A 20,793-nucleotide genomic window follows, 5' to 3' on the forward strand; every position below is an offset into this window, starting at 1 on the left:
GCTCCTAGAAGTTCAGAAGGGTAATTATTAAAACATGTTTTGAACTTAAAATAGCTATAAGCCTTCGTATTTTAAGCAGTTATAAATTATAATCTGATATGAATGTTTTTGCTCTAAACTAAATGATCATCCTATGAGTGATGGAGGATTTAACCAGAATAATCTGTGATATTTTTGAAATTGCCTTATAGGATATCTTATTCCCATAGTGGCTTATTATCATTTCAGTGCTGCAGTGTGAAGCACTGCTGTCCTTTAAGAATTAGGGCTCTACTGTGACTATCTGAGGCATCTTATTTTAACTTGGTCACCTGTTAAGAGAAGTATTCAATTCTTTATTTCTTTTATAGTCTAAGGTTATGTCTCAGATTAATGGGCCTAATAAAAGCCCCCCAAAAATATAAGAAATAACAGCTCTGTTTTGCTGATGCTCCCACTTTTTCATACCTTTATTTTATTATTCTACTGGACCACATTTAATTACATTAGTAAAATTATTTATAAAAATCCAAAAGGTATTTATAATTACATTTAAAAGTTGTTGAAGATTTTCTTCTGGGATAGTTTACCTTAAACAAAAGATAAACTGAGTGCAACATGAATTAAATTAAGTGAAATAAATTTTATTGGAAACCACCATTAATGGCAGAGAGACTTTCTTTGAACTGATGAGTGATAGATACAATTGGATGCTAGGAAAAAATATAATGCATTATTTTTTATTACAGTCCAAATGTATCAAATATCTGCTACTCAATCATGATTCTGTAATGCTCTATTAGAGTGATAAAAGAAATCACAGCTGCATCTCATAGCTTCAAACAGTTTACTTTGTGGTGACAATGTGAATATAAAACATCAGTGAAGAATATAAAGTAGAACATAATTATCCACTAAATTACCTGATACAGACAATATAAATATTGGTTGAGAAGATTTAAATCAATTCAATGAAACTGTAGACAAGATGAGATCTGAGGCAAGCTTTGGAAGGTAGATAGGAATAGAATAGACAAATGCAAAGAAAAGGACATTGTAGGTTAGGCTGATGAAAAATCAAAAGCCGTAGGTCTGGTAACAGCATGCTGATTTAAGATATAATGTGGTAAGGAGATCAGCTTAATATGTGGGAAAGCGTGGTTAAATTAAGGAGAACTTTCAAAACCATGCGAAGTATTGACTTAAAGACCTAATAACCATAAAATGATAGCTATTTCTAAATCATTGAATGGCCTGATGGTGATAGTGACAATGTTGATGAAGTTGCTAATAATAATATAGAGACTTTTTACTATGTGCCAGGTATAGTCCTGTGTTTTTACATATGTCATCCCATATTAATCTTCACAAAACCTTGTAATATTTCATACCAATTTTACAACTGATGAAACAGCATTGTTTTGGTCATACAGACTGTTAAGAGTCATAATGGAGAATTCAACTCAGATGTGTCCTAGAAAATACACACAAATACTAGGTAAACTTTTTACTGAAAATACAGACAACATTAAGTAGGAGTTAAGTTATCAGAGTGCATAAAAAAATTAGACTAAATTTCTAAAAGAATTTTTATTTGAGTAAAATAAGATATTTTAAAAATCAAACATGAAGAAATTGTGGCTTATAATTGGTCTGAATTTCATTGTGACAAACAAGTGTCTCTCAACATGGATTCCATCCACTACTGACACATTCATAAACTTGGTTTGCTCATAAAACAACAGGAATAATAACACAACATTATTATGTATAAAAATATGTATAATAGCACAACATAGATTATTGAGCTTATTTTAAAAATCATAATATTTTGGTAGTGAGAATGGTGAGTTTAACAGCCTTAAAAAGAATTGTCATATACATTGATTATGCCCACACTAGGATGCAGAAGTAACCATTCTTCCTGGTATACATATAAAAATATAATTGATACAATGTAAATGTACCCCATGCTATTTTGTTTACTCTCTTCCCAGAAAGATCCATGATTCTCAGGATGGTGTAAATCTTTCCTATTATGCTTTTGCATTTTAAAGACAAATCAATATAATTTTATATGTATATGAAATTGCTTTGTAAATTTAAACTACTGTGTATATAATTTTATTTTATATTTAAATTTTTGACAGCACTTATTTTAGATTCATTTTTTAGACAGTATTGCATTTTTGAGGTTTTAAATGTAGATCTGATTAATTTTTATTGCTTTTTCATGTTCAATTTATGACAAAAACAAAGCTTATTTATCCATTCTTCTACTGAGATAGTATAATTCTGAGTTTTTTTTGGGGTTCATTTATTAGGGTTTCTCAAGTATATGTTTACTGGGGAAATTGCTGAATTCAGGAATACACACATTCAACTTTATTAGGCAATAAAAAATTATGTATAAGAATTTCTGTTTATCCTCAGTTATAAAAATAATTATGCAAATTGAAAATGTTTGCCACCATGGATATGAAATGGTGTATCAGTGTTATTTATTAGCTGTTCAAATGAGAAAACTGTGAAAATAATTCCCTGTGTTTATTGGTCATTTCAATTTCTGATTCCTTAAATTGCTTGTTTTCTACAGGGTTGTTTATTGTTAGTTTGCTTATTGCTCTGGGAGAGTTAATTATAATTTTGATTTTTAAAAAACCTATTGAAAGTATAATCTGTGATTTGCCTTCTCTTTTTGTAAGATTGCCAGCACTCATTTTGTTAAATAAATTCATAATGTGAGATACAGTAGAAAGGAAAATCATCATTTATTCAGTAAAATTTTAAGAGCCAGACAGTAGGCTAGTTATTTTGGGATGCGTTGTTTCAATGTAACTTTATATTCAACCTCCAGGCTATGCATTACTACATCAACTTTGCTGATTGCACTGAGGGTCCCAGATGCTAAGTAAATTGTCAAGGATTTGGATCTATGAAAAAGAGGAGGAAAATTCCAAGCTAGTTTTATATGGTTCTATAAACTATGTTTTTTTTAAAACAATATATGTATTAGTTACAGTTTTAACTCTTCGAAACACATTCACATTGATTTGTTAGCTTTAGTCCCATTAAATTGCAGGGATAACAAGGATATATATTATTAACACTGTTTATCATTAGATTGGAAGATAGGCGTGAGAAGTAATTTGTCTAAAGTTACTAGCAAAAATACAATTCAATTTAGCCTTTGGATCTAGTTCTTCCATTGACCTTCCCTGAAGCTTAAAATGCACTGATAGGTTAACATAAATTGGCATCAGTTTTGCATATGCTCATGACTAGTAAAGATAACTTTTTCTTTTTTTGAGATGGAGTTTGGCTCTTGTTGCCCAGGCTGGAGTGCAATGGTGCAATCTTGGCTCACTGCAACCTTTGCCTCCCAGGTTCAAGTGATTCTCCTGCCTCAGCCTCCTGAGTAGCTGAGATTACAGGCATGCGCCACCACAATCAGCTAATTTTTGTATTTTTTAGGAGAGACGGGGTTTCACCAATGTTGGCCATGCAGGACTCAAACTTCTGACCTCAGGTGATCTACGATTTGGCCTCCCAAAGTGCTGGGATTACAAGCATGAGCCACCACACCCAGCTCAAGATAACATTTTTTTAAATTAACCTTTTAATGCATAATATATGCTGTATGAGTATAGATTACATCAGTCTTAATACTAATATATTTGTATCTACTTTATTAATGTGTTTCCTTCATTGACCTTTGTTATATATTGAACTTATTTTTATACAGATTAAGATATTTACTTCATTTAATAGCCAAAGGATATAGAAAATTTAGCAAATATTTATTTTAAAGTACTTTTTTAAACAAAAGAGTTTTATATTAAAGGAAAAAGACTTATAAATCCAGAGTTTGGGTAATAAAAAATAAAAAGAATCAAATAAAGAAAGAAAAAAGTATATATGGCCAAAGAAAAGAGCTGGAAATTCCTCATGTAAACCATTCTCATAGTGCAGATAAAATCCATGGCTCAAATAACTTATGTGCTTTTTCTTTTATAAAGTCAGTTGATTGAGGATTGAGAATTTAGACATGCATTTTTAAATGATTTTTGACACACATTTGTTTTATTTTCTATCCAATTCAATTTTGAACAGAGACTTGTATGTTTCTAGAATAATGCAATACAATAACTAATATAACATTTAGTACTTTTACTGATTAAATAGTTTAATAAAATAATTCTGAATGGCAAGTTACCCTGTCATCCGACCTGCCACTCCACTTTTCACTTTTCCTAGAAACAATGGAAATTCAAGATGTATGTTATATATACATAATATGTAATCTATTATATATAAATATTGAGATTTAAATTGATACACTATATAAAATCAATAAAAAATAAAATGACTACCCTTTATTATTTAGCACCAAGTATGTTTCTAGTACTATACTAATAAATATGTTATCTCATTTAAACTTTACAACCCTCCCACCAAGGGAGGCACTAATATTTCAATCTTAAGAATAAACATAGGGAGCAACATAAAAACTACATAATTACCCTTTGGAAAATAATTAAAAGTTGAGTCAGGATTAAAATCTGAGACTGTCTTTTTTCCCAGTAAATTATACCAACTCAGGCTACAAACTCCATCATCTCATCCCTAATAATTGGCATATTTTTTGTAAGGAATGAATATCGGTTGCTCTGATTTCCATATGTCGCTTTCCAGCATTTCCCATGTGGGTAAATCTTTAGGATCTCCCGCAGCTGATACACCATTTCTCTCCCTCTGTTTATTTCTTCTTGACACCAACTCCGTGGTCAATGCAAAGTTGTAATTATGTTGTTTCTTATATTTGAGAAAATTATCCTGGCTATGATTGTTAACTCCTTATCTAATGCAGATCAGAAGAGACCGAGGATGGTGTGTATGCTCTCAGGGAAAGAAAAGTAGGGTTCAATTGCTTTATATCCCTTGGGGTTAAACACATCTGTTTCCTCATATTCTAATTATTCTCTTTTGTTTACTATAATCAAAAGTTTTAATCTAATAATTTCAAATATTCAAAGCTATTTTTATATTATTTATATTTTTTCAAAATATCTTTTAAAATGTGAGGAAAGATTCAAAGAGCTTTTACAGATGACCATTAGTTACTTTTCAAATTTTCTTCTTACAGTCTAAAGCAAAGCTCTGGATTGTATATTAAAAGTTGAGGAATACATCATTTCCGACAGGAGTCTGATATTTGGTGTGCATTTTCTAATTCTTCATTTCATGTGCTTCTGCCATTTAGGATGTTTTGGGATTATTATTTTATTTTGATGCACCTAAGTTATGCACAAAATATAGTAAATACCATGGATGGCTCTAATTATAAATATTTCACTGAAATAATGCCTAGTTTTAATTATATTTAATTTCACTAGTATCTTTTACTATTTAGAATATGCCTACATAGAGATAAGGAGAAATCTAAGTTTGGTAAAAATATATCCTTTTCAATGCATTATTTTCCACATCATATTAGATGTATAAATTAATGCTTTGTTGAAGAATTTTAATTGGTAGTTCAGTTATCTGTTTCTGAGCATATCCTTCTTCTTTCTAACCATTAGATTAAAAATCACTAAATATTTTTACTCTATATTCATCATAGCCTGAAATTCCATGATTACTTTGAAGGTGTGGGAGAGGCAATTTTAAGAAGTGGTGCACTGACCAAACTTTGTTCACATTTAGTTTCCTCAAATTTGAAGGCATGTTTCACCTCCACTGATTTAAAGCTATTGGATTTGATTTGTATTTTCAAGAAGGGCTTTGGAGAGTTTTGTTTTCAAACTCTAAAGAAAAATTGAACCCACCAGACTTTGAAAATCAGCAGTAGACCTAATAAAATTCTTCAATGTCTCCCCATCGTTTTCAAGGCAAAAATCTCAACTCTTTCCTCTGGCGAGAAAGCCCTCCCTTTATGACTCAGTAACACTCTGTTCCTCCCACCCTGAACAAGTCATTGTCCCAGCCATGTACGATGATTGTAGGTCCCAGATGCACAGGTTCTCTCTGAGTCATGTACCTGTGTAGGCTTTACTTTTACTCACAGTGCATTCTTTCTCCAATCAGCTTTCCTCCATCAACACCTCCACACCACCTAGGAAATTAACTAAACAACACTGTGTGCTTGAATAATGTAGCAAGAAGAAGCCTGAAGGAGGCCATGTAAAAATCAAGCTATGGAAACAAGTGAATCTACTTCTGAATGTCAAAATGAAACTTCTTTCCAGAAACCTATGTGATTACCGGGCACCATCTCATTTATGCCTCATACTGACTAGAGCCTTTTTGACCTTGAGTCTGAAATTAATATTATGAAGTATAATAGGTACTTACTGTGCATGAGGTTTAGGACCTCAAAAAATTCTATATTAAGAGCACTGAAAAGAAGCTCTAAATAAAAAGTTTGAAATCCCCAAATGAGAACATGCCAAATAGTATTAAGAGAGACATAATCTTATTTAGGTTATCTCCCTACCCCCAAATCAGTATGTATGAAAAAATTTTTTGTGAGTTAAAAAAAAATATTTGTTTCATCTTGGTTGAGGAATGGATAGAGGAATGGTAATAGCAATTAGACAGTAATAGCTAACACTTTCATGATATATTCCAAATAAGTGAAGACAGAATTCAAGAAATGGTGATAATATTGCAAATGGACAGAGGCAATACTATTTATATTATAAAATTTGAAGACTTTACTGATGGATTGATTCAAGGGAGGTACAAATAGAAAAAGAAAACACAGATGACTTGCACATTTATTGTTTCAGCAGTAGGGTAAAGGGAGTGTCATTTCCTAAGATGTAAAAAACTAAGGTGAAAATTAGGAATTGGAGAAGAGAAGAGATTACAGAAACTGAGTGTGAGTTCACCCCCTGTGAATAATGAATATTTCAATAAGCATTAGGGAAAAAAATCATAAATTGAGTCACCTTTCTATAGTGCTTTTTTGAGAGCAGTACACATTATCAGAAATATTGCTACTGCAGAAATTCACCTCAATAGAAATCATGAGTCAAATTTCCCCACAAGTTCCAGGTCCCCATTATTACGGCAGTAAATTATTTCATTAATATTTGCTAAACTAGTTTTAACATAATTGCTGTACTTCATATATGAATGCTCATATGATTCTGGGAAAAAAATAAAACTTATTTGAATCTAGTAATTATAAAATATGGTTATGAAAAAGATCTGTTAGCAAAACCCTGTAGGGGTTTTCCCTATAAGGATTTTAGCAAATTGCCCCCAGTAGTGCTTTTAGTAATGCCTTATGTCTTCAAAGCAGGATGTTAGATAGAAGGTAGTAGTGACGAGGAAAATTGAGTTGAGAAACTGTCAAAAATATGGAGCAGCTCATAAAAGAGAATCTTCCAGTCAACATGACATGTAGCATTTGAAAACTTAAAGTTTTAACAAAAGTGAAAATTATATACAAAGATTTTTACATATTACTTTTATTTGACAAAGCAAAAAATTATTCTAATGCTCAGTGAAAACAATCAAGACATGTAAAACACATAATCAATTCTAATGTCTTTAAAAGGCAGATTAATTAGGGCACAGAAATGGGTCTATGCAACAGAAAATATGTACCCCATAGAATGCATGCATAGATTTTTCACTGATGACAAACTTTGAAAGTCATCTCGATATCTTTGGAGTATTTTCTGCTAACCTGCCCCATCAACCCATTTGTTGCCTTCCAAACCCATGCATTACCTATCTTTTGAATAGAGTATTGAAGCAATTACTGTTCATATATTCAAATTTCTAGGAAATTATATATAAATTATATGTCAATCTTGTAAGTGTATCTATAAAAATGAAACATAATGCTGAGTAATTCCAGTGCTCCTCTTCTTCAAAAAGAATTACTTCTTATAAAATCACCAATTGAAGCACTAGTTGTTTGTGAATTTTGTATTGCTTTCTTCAGATCAATCAATCAGATTTGCCAGAACTTAATGTGTCACCCTTCATATGGACAGTGAATTCTCCATGTAGTAGGGAAAAAGATGTGGCTGCACTTACCAAGCCACATGTTCTGGATCTAATATTAACTACCTTCCTGGTAGTTTCCTTACCTATGTCATGTAGCACCACTGTGTACATGAGCACTGGGCACTGATAATCAATCTGTGGGCATGCACTTTTGCTTATTGCCAAGACCAAGAAGGCACAGAGTCTGGAAGACTTGGCCAGGACCACCTCAGTATTCTATTGGTAGTATAATAGCAATTATACTAGGGCTTGGTTCACTTGTGAAATTCAAGTCATTTTTGTAAAAGCTATAGACAAGTCTTCTCCTTTTTCTAGGTAGAATCATCATAGATGTCAAATATGTATTTGTTGTACAAATGAGTGAATGATCAAATCGATGCAAGACAGGGCTTTCTGCTTCTGTTGAAGCCCCATCTATGTCTATGTCTCAAAACATCATCCTGTAATCTTGTTAAAATAAAAGACAGGTTATGTCATTCATCTGGCTCAATATCCTCCAAGTCGCCCAGCTTACCCTGAGTAAAGACCAGTCATTACCCTGATTTACAAGAGCACTCTGCCACATTCTTCACCCAGTGTCAACATGCCTCACTCCATTGCAGACCACAAAGTATTTACTTATATGTAACTTTCGCAGTGAAACATTTCCTATTTTATTTTAAAAGTATGTCTTCTAATACCCCTTGTCTCATTCTCTGCTTTATTTTTATCTGTAGTATTTATTGCCATATTGACATTCCACAAATTTGCCTTTCTCTTTTAATTAATTTTGACATATTTACAGTCTAAAAGTATGCACAATCTACATTTCTATGTCTTCTATGGACTCCCTGATTAGAAAACTAGCACACAGTAGGCATGCAATAAATATATTTCAATGAGTGAATGAATAAAGGAATCTCTCTTAACAACTCTGAGTGCTTATACAGTTCTTTTTGCAAATGAGCCCCAGAAACATACAGTTGTTTTGCTTAAACCAATGAACATTTTGCAAAAACCTTGTTACCTAGGGAGATTCTCTCCAGACACACTTCAATTTTACCCAAATAAACCAGTAAACTGAATCATGACTAGAAGAGTCAACGGTCAAATATATCCCACAGCCACTAATAAAGTTTATTAAAGGCTGTGTATAGACTAAAATTATTCAGTCATTGGTCAAGGAAAACTTTCATTATCTTCAACTAGAAAATAGTCATAAAGCTGTCCACAATTTCTGCAGTTGGCTTTTCTATGTATAGTAAACTCTCTCCCATTTTGGGTCTTATCACAGTAGTTACCTACGTTTCATTCCTCTGAAATGATAAAAAGAAACCCATGTGAAACTGGGATTGCTGTTTACTTTGCAGTAGATATTTTGATTGCTATTACCTTCTACACAGGATGGGAAAATGGTGGTATTAAAGGACATAGAATGATCTGTTAGCATGGCATGACTAAGAATAAATAAGTATGAATACCTTGAAATAAGAGGTTCTTTTTCATAGTTTAATATCTTACTCATGGTGAGCCATCTTTCTAATTAGTGCAAAGTATGGTCCACAAGTGACCCAACGATGAAATGTCTTTAGATTCTTTTCAAAACCTGTCAGTTAAATGGATTAACAAAAGGTTGAGTGACACTTATAAATTAATTTGGTTAACTTCCAAGCATAGCAGATGAAACAAGCTTTTGCCTAGCTTGATTTATAAAGGATTACTTGGTCTTTATAGTAGCCAAAAGAATAATTTTTAATGCAAAATATTCTTTATAAAATTTCTATGAAAGACAAAATTTCTCTTATTTCCCAATTCTGCTAGTTTTCTGTAAGTTATTGGTCATATTAGCTTTAAAGGTTCCTTATATGCTTATTGGACTGAGATCCAACAGAAATTAACCAATGTGCCAAAGAATTAGGGGCTTCAGTTGAGAGAAAATTAGTGAGTCTTCAACTCTTTGCCATTATCTATCCTAATAAAAAGATGTAACTTAATTAATTGCCTGATTCATTCCAGAAATATTTATTAAGCACCATTAGCTAGATATTATTCCATGTTTCTCTTCATTCAAGATCTCAATCTCTACCTGCCAAAACAGCCAAAACAACACAGATCACTGAAGTCCATAAGGCATGTACAGACTGCAGTGAAAGCTCAGAACATGCTGTGACTCTCATGAGCTTGGAGAGAACAAAAGGCTTTGCTGAGAAGATGAGTATGACAATCATTCTTCTATGGAATAACAAGTCTAACTCAAATTCACAAAGGAAAAGAAGTCCTGATAACCCCTTATTCCTATAGAGTGGATATTTTTTGGTGGCTTTTTTTTTTTTCATGTGGATGATACAATAGAGAAATAAGGCAGAATATTTCAAAAGAATCCAGGGCAAGGGGATGCCAGGGAGAAAACCAAATGGCACGTGTGGGCATAAGTAGGTGTGTGTATGTGTGTGTGTGTGTGTGTGTGTGTGTGCATTCTTGTGTGTCCATTTACACCAGTACATGGATGTACAGGTGTGCTAGTCAACACTAGACAATGAGAGAGTTGCTATTATACTACCAATAGAATACTGAGGTGGTCCTGGCCAAGTCTTCCAGACTCTGTGCCTTCTTGGTCTTGGCAACAAGCAAAAGTGCATGCCCACAGATTGATTATCAGTGCCCAGTGCTCATGTGCACAGTGGTGCTACATGACATAGGTAAGGAAACTACCAGGAAGGTAGTTAATATTAGATCCAGAAGATGTGGCTTGGTAAGTGCAGTTTTTCAACCACAAAAAGTAATAATTTTAGAATAACATGGCTATGACTCACTTATTCACAATTTACCCCAATCAAAGCATCATTGCCATCAATCCAATGATTCCCCTATGATTTGATCAACAAGACTGGAGAACTCACCCTCACTGAACATTTCTTAGCCTGATACTTTGCCAAAAATATCTCTTGAGCTCATCTCACTAGCTCTAACTTGCACATTTATTTTAGGAATAAAAACATGAGTATTTATTCCTAAACTAAACACATCTTTGTTTATATTGCTATGAAGGTGCAGAGGACTGACTTTGAGCCTTCGTTAACTCAAAGCCAGTTTGCTGCACCTTCATAGCAATATAAGCAAAGATGAAGATATATGTCTGCATAACTATGAAAAGTGTGAGTTAATAATGCCCTCTACAACTTTGCAAATGACACTTCTTAAAGTATTAAAAAATACTTTTTTTTTGACTAGAGAAACATGAGGGGATGAAGTACGTAGTATAAAAAATTATTGATAATCACTGATGATCTCTATCATTTAGAAGTACAAATTTCTATGATAAATGCAATGGCATGACACTATTGTTAAATTATTAGGCAATAAATGGGGAAGAAGTATTATGTTTTACATAACACTTGGTGGTGATTCAAGAGAGACTAAAACAACAGAAATGGTAAATGGTTTCATTTTGAATCATAATACCTATCTTTGATAGCTGCCTGCAATACTGTGCTAACAAGTATTTCAATATTAAGCCCCAATCAGTTTAAAAGTATAAAGCAACTCATGATCATGACAGCAGAAAGCGTTAAGGTGAAACGTGTTAAATTTTTGATCCCCATTTCACCAAGAAAAACAATAATGACTTTTAACATGATAAAAAAAAGTTAACAAAAATAGGCAGTCAAAGAATTAGTAACTCTTTTTTTGGTGTGTGTGAGAAAAGCCTAGCATTTGTCCCAAGACTTAATGGCTTATTTTGCTATTATCTGGTAGCTTTGTTCTGACTTGGCAGGATGTCAGAATATCACATCAATGGAGACAAAACAGGATTTAACATCTTGGATAATTGGAAGAAAAAAGAAATTAATTAGATAATTATTTGAAACTCATTATATTTTGAACTTGTTGGTTTTTAAATTTTTAGTGGCCTAAGTAATAGTTCAAATAACAGGAAATAAGAAAAACTCTGTAATCCCAGCACTTTGGGAGGCTGAGGCAGGTGCATCATGAGGTCAAGAGATCTAGACCATCCTGGTCAACATGGTGAAACCCAGTCTCTACTAAAAATACAAAAAATTGGCTGGGCATGGTGGCGTGTGCCTGTAATCCCAGCTACTCGGTAGGAGAATTGCCTAAACCCAGGAGGCAGAGATTGCGGTGAGTCGAGATCGCCCCATTGCACTCCAGCCTGGGTAACAAGAGCGAAACTCCGTCTAAAAAAAAAAAAAAAGAAAGAAGAAAGAAAGAAGAAGAAAGAAAGAAGAAAGAAAGAAAGAAAGAAAGAAAGAAAGAAAGAAAGAAAGAAAGAAAGAAAGAAAGACTCACAAAAATTTCTTCATGTTAAAAAATATATTTTTGCATTATTTGTCTACTTTGGGAATAGATGAGTCTCACTAGCTATTATTGAATATGTTTCTATTTGTTTCAAACCTATATAAGAATTTTTAGAGCAAAAAATTTAAACTATTTACAAATGTTTCTCTAATTATCACAAAACTATCTTCACGAGCTATATTATTTGTCTCAGCACAGTGGTTTCGTCTGGTTCCTTGCTGCCTCCCTGACCTCTAAATTTTGAAGTTCATTCCGTAGACCTCTCTTTATATTTATTTATACCTACTTCCTTGGATGTATGTAGGCTTAATATACCAGTTATATACTGCCAATAATACAACTTCAGTCAAGAACTTCCTCCTGGACCCATTTTCAACTGCCTACTCAATATCTCCAATTGAATGATTAACAAGAACTGAACATGTCCATAACCAATATCTTGATCTTTTCCTCAAAATCTGCTCAGTCTTGTCCAGTTTATTCATGGCTGTTCTGTCCTTCCAAGCACTCAGACAGAGTCTTCATTCAGTCTTCCTTTGTGTTCTGTTTCCTTTCCATCACCCCTCCAATCCATTAGGACATCCTATTGGCTCTACCTTCAAAATATATCCAGAATTCACTCAATGTTTATTATTTCCATCACCAACACCTTGAGTCCACCATCATATTGTGTACAGTTTATTGATAAACTTCTCAGCTAGGTTTTCTATTTCTACCAGAGTCAATAATTCCTACTTTTCCAGAGTCTATAATTCTCAGCACAGCAACTGTGTTAGTTTCCTATTGCAGCTGAAATGACGATCATAAAATCTGTGGCTTAAGACAGAAACTATTTATGATCTCACAATTTTCATGTCAGAAGTCCAGAACAATATGGCTCAGCTGGTTCTCTGTTTAGGTCAAAATCAAGATGTCAGTAGATTGCATTTTTTTTTTTGGAGACTCTCGGAGAAAATATTTCAAGATCATCCAGGTTGTTGGAAGAATTCAGTTCCATGCAACAGAAGTCTGAGGTTCCCAGTCTTCTTGCTGGCTTTCAGTTGGATATAACTAAAAGTTTTCCACCTTACTTGGCTTATCCCTCCTTCTTTGATAATCAAAGCCAGCAAGGGAGGGTGGTATTTTTCTCACACTTTTTATCCTTCCTCTGCCTCCTTCTGCCGCATCTCTCTGATGGACCCCAGGAAGAGAAATGTCTCTACTGTCAAGGGCTGAAGTGACTGCAATGGATCTATCTAGATAATCCATGATCTCACTATCTTAAGTCCTGTTACCTTTGCAAAACTCCTTCACAGCAGTAACTAGATTCATGTTTTATTGACTAACCAAGGTAAGGGAATTTCAGGGAACATCTTTAGAATTCTGCCTGCCACAGTAAGGATCCTGTTACATATAAACTGGACTATGCTTTTCCTTTACTCTATAGTATATAATGATATCTCATTTCATTCAAAATAAAAGCCATTTTTTAAGAATATTCTACAAAGGCCTGTGAAATCTCTTCTCAATTACTCATGACTTCATTTCTTATTAGCCCTACTGCTCAGGTTTTCCTCTTAGAAGACTGTTTTTTGTCTTGTTTGTTCTTTGTTTTTTTGTTTGTTTGTTTTGAGACCGTGTCTCACTCTGTTGCCCAGGCTGGAGTACAGTGGCTCAGTCTTGGCTCACTGCAACCTCTGTCTCCCAGGCTAAGCAATTATCCTGCCCCAGTTTCTCAACTAATTGGGATTACGGGTGTTCACCACCAAAGTCAGATAATTTTTGTATTTTTAGTAGATACCATTTTGGCCAGGCTGGTCTCAAATCCTGAACTCAAATAATCCTCCCACCTCAGCCTCCCAGAGTGCTGGGATTACAGTCATAAGCCACTGTGTCCGGCCAAGAAGACATTTTTAAATACTTAGCTCTTTTTGAAAAACTTTAAGTATATTAAGAAAGCACTCATTCATCTATAATTTCAAGAGTACACTAAAATTTTAAAATTTAATTTGTCTAAACTTGTGTTTCATGATCTCAGCACTATTTACATTTTAGGCAAGATAATTCTTTGTTGTAGAGAGATGTTCTGTGTTATAAGGTGGTTAATATATCCCTGGCTTCTACTCACTAAATGCATTCACACCCTCCAGTTGTATTAACCAAAATGTCTCCCAACATTGCCAAATATCTCTGGGGTGCCGAAATTTCCACAAAATGTTAAAATAAGAATGGCTATAACACCACAGGCACAAAGGTACTAATCCCCTTAAACATCTAATTTCAGGAGTTTCAGAACTTCTTTTTTAATACATTTTTTATAAATTTTACTTTGGAAAGATAAAACTGAAATGACAGCAGTTTCCATATTAATAAACAACCTTGATTCAATCAAAAACATAAATCAAACATAAGCTAAGATTAAAAAATTTTTTAAATGCTTAATGAAAATAAATAAAAAACTAAATAAATGGTTTATAGTAATTATTAGCACAGAGAAATGTAAGTGGGCTAGTAAACAATGTATAATCACATCATCAATCCTTTTTATAATAGGTTAACAAAACCTGTCTTTCTGCAAATGCCTGATATTAATATCCAATCTCCTGGTTTTAGGAAATCCATTTTGAATAAACTATGGCTGCATGTTTAAGAAGTCTCTGCTGAATATTTAAAATGCATCATGAATAGATTTTAAATAAGAGCTTAGTGCATGTCCTCTGCCATTCAGCATAAGGTTAATTACTGTAAAACTCTGGAGTACTGCAAGATTTGAGAAAATAAAAGTCTAATAAATGAATCCAAGTTATTTTCAAATGTTTTGATGGAAAAATTACGTATGATGTAATGGTCACATGTTATTTCTGATATCTGGACAAGAACAAAAGTATCATTTCAGAAACAGTGTGAACTCAAGGGTGCATTCTAGTTTCAGCAGCAGAAAGAGAAAAATAAAACCTTCAGATACAATGACTACCCCAATGATTACAAAAGTTATCTCCAAAGTCATTAAAGAATGAATGTACCTTTAAATTTAAAATACCATAAAAGCACAAAGAAATGTCTTCATTTTCAGCAGCATGCAGGCACTACTGAAGACATTTAGAAATAAAAATTCAAAATCAATTTTTATTCAAAATCAACTACATAATTACTAAGAATATTTTAGAACAAATTAGCTATATCTAGACTATTGTTAGAATTACCATTTTTAAGACTTAACATTCTAACATTTCTTTCTAAAATGACTTAACATATATGCAAGTCTATGTTTTCAATTAGATGAAATTAAGATGATACTTTAATTAATGCTGATTTACATTTAGAGATGTCTAGCATCAGTTATTAGGAGAAGTCTTCATCTATCGATCTTCATTCTGTCATTCAGCCAACATTTCCTGAGAGTCTTCTTTGTACCAGGTTTTGTTCTTTGCAGTAATGAACAAGAAAGAAATAATGCCTCTGGTTATAAATCTTGTGTTCCAATGGATGAAAAAGATAAAGAAACAAATTAACAAGTAATGAGTAATAAAACAAAAGGTAATGATAGTGATAAGTACAAAATGATAGAAAGGGTCTGGGAATTCACTGCATTGGGGTTGAAGAGGGGTCCCTGAAGAAATGATTCTATACCAACCCTGAATGAGAAGAAAATCTCTAAGACTCCGGAGAAAAGACATAACAACTGTCTTGTATGTAATCAACTATTTCTTACGAGTAAGCTGGAGTCCTGTGTCTCAGCTTTCAAGTTCAATGCACAATGTTTCTTCCTAGAATCAATCATAAGAAAGAGAAAAGTAAGAAGAAACCAGAAGATGCCACAGGGTCTATTTATTACCATGTCAGCTGTTGTCATAATTTGACATACATTCTAGATATATAAAGCTTTTTTCAAATGACTTAATGACTCTTCAAAGAGCAGTAAGTCCTGTGATTTTCAAATGGAAAGTGGGTGTTTTCACTCAAATGGTTTAAGCACTGTGGAAAATTTTCAGTTTGTGCCGAAAGAAAAAAAAATTAAAATTTCAAAGTAAAAATAAACGGTAATCAACCATCCAGTGACAGTTCAGAGGGGATGTAAAATCAAAGAGAAAGAGATTATTGAAATCGAAAAAATAATGAAAACATTTGTAGGTTCAGAAGTTATGGGAATTAGGACTAGGAAGAATTGCAAATAAGAGAATCGTGATTGTCTTGCAACTTTGAAGAACATACCCACTTTAAACTGCCCTATATTCTTCAGAGGCAAACTAGTGTCTGTCCAAACATCTGTCCTGAATATAAGTTTGCAAAAGTTTTTCTATAAAAGGGAGTCTAATATTCATGAGTGAGAACCCACTTTTTATTTTTAGGAGGAAAGTTATAAACAGCTCCTACTTTATGAAAACTCCATGCCTCCCTAAATATGTCCAATCCTTCTATACTGATTTGGGAATATGAGTGAATCTCACACTGAACTGATAGAAAAAGCTGAGGCTGTGGAATCAGGTAGGAATAAAAATGAAAGAGTAAGGTAAGGAAATTGACTATCGGTTGATATCTTAAAAGACAAAGGAAGCTTCTTTAAACTTAAAATCTTTGATTCTCTACTCCATTATGATTCATTTGTAAAATAAATCACTATCTCCTTCAAATGTTATTCCTAAGACATTTATAACCCCCAGGAATATCGCATTAATTATAAACATTAACTTGTTACAATTATCAGTTATTAAACATTTTAAATTATTAATATAATCAGATTAGTTTTCATGTTTTCCATCCAATGGAACGATTTTCTATTTGAATTATGAAAATTTTCTGTGCACTCTGAAGGATCTGAATAAGTTATGATGAAAAGAAAATGGAAAATAAAAACAAAACTAATCTTAATATAAAAATTTTAAAGAATGAACAAAATATTAGCATTTAGTTCCCTAAAATACAATGCCAAATCATTTGTAAATTCCTGTGAATGTCTGTGTGTAATACACATTATTCTTAGGTAATTTATTCAGAAGTACTTTCTACCTCTTTTCAATGATAGATGATTGCCCCATGGTTAATGCATTTGTGTAAAAAATGAAAGAGATCTGTAATGGGGGCATACGGCTTTGCCATTATTTTAAGTATGTGTATTTAAAAGTGATGATTCTGATCTGTATGGTTTATATGAATAACTTCCACTTGGTAGATATGTTAAATTTCTCAGCATGTGGGAAGATCATTTTAATGCAGGAAACAGTAATTTATTATATGTATATTTGTTAACTGGCATAGTGATTCTTAAAATGGAACACTTTTCTTTCTCACTGTTAAGATGAGAATCCTGGTATCACTAAGTGCTCACAACCAAATGCCATATCTTTATGTAGAAAGAAGTTAATATTAAACATTGACATTTTATGTATAATATGACAGAGTAATTTGTTTTGTTACCAGCAATTGGATAAATTGCAGTTTAGCATGAGCAATTTCTATAAGCATGTATAAATGAACTGTGGACAAAAATATTGTTTATGGAATTCTGTATTTGTATATATTAATTGCCTGGGTTTTAAAGGATGATTGATGCATTATAATGTAAACTTCAAATGCCCTTCAAATTAACAGCCAGAGCATGAATTTAAATCTTACAAAGAAATAGCTTTAGAAGCTCTACTTTTTCATTTTGAGGATACCTATGAATATAAAGTTTTCTCTTTTTTTAAAAAAACTAGACTTTAAAAGCCTACTGAACACATTTTAAATGCATTTATAAAACACAGTTTGTGTTAATGGGTAAAATTTCAGGGTTAAGTGAGAAAAATAAGTATCCCAAAGCTTCAAATGTTTCATCCTCAAAATCAAGCATTGGTAGTAAAATGAATGAAATATGTGTCCCCAACTCTCTTCTGATAAAAATACACTTTATTTAGGATGTGTAGCAAGTAGGGCTTTTCAGCAAGTCAGCTAATTGTGGTTATCTAAATGAACCAGAATCATCAATTCCAACAAAGCTCACCTAATTTGTATCTTAAAACAATCTTTTCCCAAGTCTCCTAGTATTCTGTAACTAACAAAACCAAGAATTCTGATTTTAACAATATTTCTTAAAGAATTTAAATTGTTTTTCTTTACCTGCTTTTATAGTTTCATTTCCATCTCCAGACAACATCAGGGCATGCTAAAAATAACAAATGTGATTAATTCTCAATTACCTGTAATAAACAGAAGGCAAACAGGGAACCAGCATGATGGAATAAATTGCATCCACTGATAGTTTAAAAATCCAATTTTAACCATTGCTTTCAACCTCTTCCTTATTAACAAATAAAATTGGACTTCGCTCAGTTCCACTTCCTGTTTCTTCATCTGAAAATTTCCCTGATGGAGTTTGTGACCTGAAGATGCGTCTCCAAAACGGGCACAAGGGGACAAAAGGAGAGCAAGAAACAGGATTACAAATTCGACGTTTCATTCCAAATACATAAAATCATAATAAATAACTAAATCACATTAAACGTTATTTCAAAGAACTGATTTACTCATTTTAGAGACAGCTTTCAAATGGACCCTAGGATTGGACTAGAATTTATAGGAGTTTCTTCCTAATATTAAAAGTACATGATTTTGTATATAATACAGAATTGTAGGCACATAAATAAACTTCAGGGAGGCTGAGGCAGGGGGATCACCAGGTCAGGAATTCGAGACCAGACTGACCAACATGGTGAAATCCTGTCTGTACTAAAAATACAAAAACTAGTGGTGTGTGGTGGTGAGTGCCTGCAATCCTAGCTACTCAGGAGGCTGGGAGAATCATTTGAACCAGGAGTTGGAGGTTGCAATAAGCCGAGATTGTGTGCCCAGCCTGAGCAACAGAGTGAGACTCCAATTCCAAAAAAAAAAAAAAAAGTAATTTTATAATTCGGTAGTAAGAATGTGTAATGTTCATTTAAAATATATGTCATTGTTAATTATATGAGGAAATGTAGATTTGTGCACAAACTTGATCTAGAAATCACAAAATCTAGTTCATTCTTAATCTTCTAATGCTTTGAAAAAATCATTTAATTTGGCTGTAGTTTCCTTATTTGTATAAGGAAGAAAATAAATATGTTGAGAACTATATAATTTATAAATTCCTTTCTGGATTTGATTAATCTAATTAAAAATCAGATGTAAGTGAAAATTCCTAGAAGAAAATAATTTTGCGGGGTGAAAATTTGTTATGGGGTGAGAATTTGTACCTGAAATCTGTGTTATTCTTTGTTGTATGTCTGTGTGTGTGTGCACGTGCACCTGTGTGTGTGTGTGTGTGTATGTGTAACCTTTATTCTTTTTTTTTTTTTACATTAGGCCTCCAGAATTTATTCATCTTATAACTTAAGGTTGTACCCCTTGACCAACATCTCCACATTTCCCCACCCACAGCTCCTGGCAGCCAGCATTCTACAGTCTGCTTCTGAGTTTGACTTTTTTAGACTCCATATATAAGTAAGATTATGCAGTGTTTGTTTTTCTGCGCCTGGCTTATCTCAGTTAGCATAATGTCCCTCAGTATCATCCATTTTGTTACAAGTGACAGTTATTTTTCCTCTTTTTTTAATTGCATTTAAGTTTGGGGGTACATGTGAAGAACATGCAAGACTGTTGCATAGGTACACATGTGGTATTGTGATTTTCTGCCTTCCTCCCCTTCCCCTATATCTGGCATTTCTCCCCATGCTATCTCTCCCCAACTCCCCACCCCTCGCTGTCCCACTCCGATTTCCCCCCAACAGACCCCAGTGTGTAGTGCTCCCCTCCCTGTGTCCAAGTGTTCTCATTGTTCAACACCTGCCTATGAGTAATGATGAGACCCATATATATGGGATTTCACATTGCAATTTTTCAACTTTTTTGCCTAAAAATTTTCATAATAAAATTTTGGAAATAAAAGTGAAAATTACCTCTAAATAAATTCAAGGTAATATTAGAAGATAATTAAATATTGCATCAGTTCATCTTTTCTGATCAGACAAGTGTTTCTGAGTATATGGGGCTAGTAGCACCTTCAGACAGTGCTGGTAAGAATGTAAAATGCAATAATCACTTTGACACGCAATTAGGGTCTTTCTTCAAAATTTAAACATATAACGACTAGATAACCCAGCCATTCCACTCCTAGGTATTTACCCAAGAAAATGAAAAAGGAAACATACTACAGACAAGAATGGATATTTATAATAGCTTTATATGTAAGAACCAAATGCTGGAAACAACTTGAATGTCCATCAGCATGTGATGGATAAACTGTTTATCCAAGGGAATACTCATCAGCAACAAAAAGAGATGAACTCTTGATAACTGTGGCAATATGAATGAACTTCAAAGCCATGCTGTTGAAAGAAGCCAGGCAAATGTAAATATTCTATGCTTTTAACTGGTGAAAGCCTATTAGTTGTTACCTGGAGACAAGGTGGAGAGAGGTTAGAGAACAGGCTGTAAAAGGGCGTGAAGAAACCTTTTGAAATGACAGAAATATGTGTTGTGGTGATATCTTATTTTGGG

The 20,793-nt window shown here is 33.2% G+C and overlaps 1 long non-coding RNA gene across 1 annotated transcript; it reads right to left on the reverse strand.

The window, feature by feature from the left end:
- Positions 1-10,688: 10,688 nt before the first annotated feature.
- LOC118151547 (uncharacterized) lies at positions 10,689-18,649 on the reverse strand. The gene is made up of 3 exons (XR_004739916.3): positions 18,459-18,649; positions 15,995-16,049; positions 10,689-15,707 (listed from the first exon to the last, which is right to left on the reverse strand). It is a non-coding gene; the product is annotated as an uncharacterized LOC118151547 (long non-coding RNA).
- Between the last annotated feature and the right edge of the window lie 2,144 nt (positions 18,650-20,793).

This window comes from Callithrix jacchus, chromosome 1 (genome assembly GCF_049354715.1).
Source record: "Callithrix jacchus isolate 240 chromosome 1, calJac240_pri, whole genome shotgun sequence".
In the NCBI taxonomy this organism is placed as follows: Eukaryota; Metazoa; Chordata; class Mammalia; order Primates; family Cebidae; genus Callithrix; species Callithrix jacchus.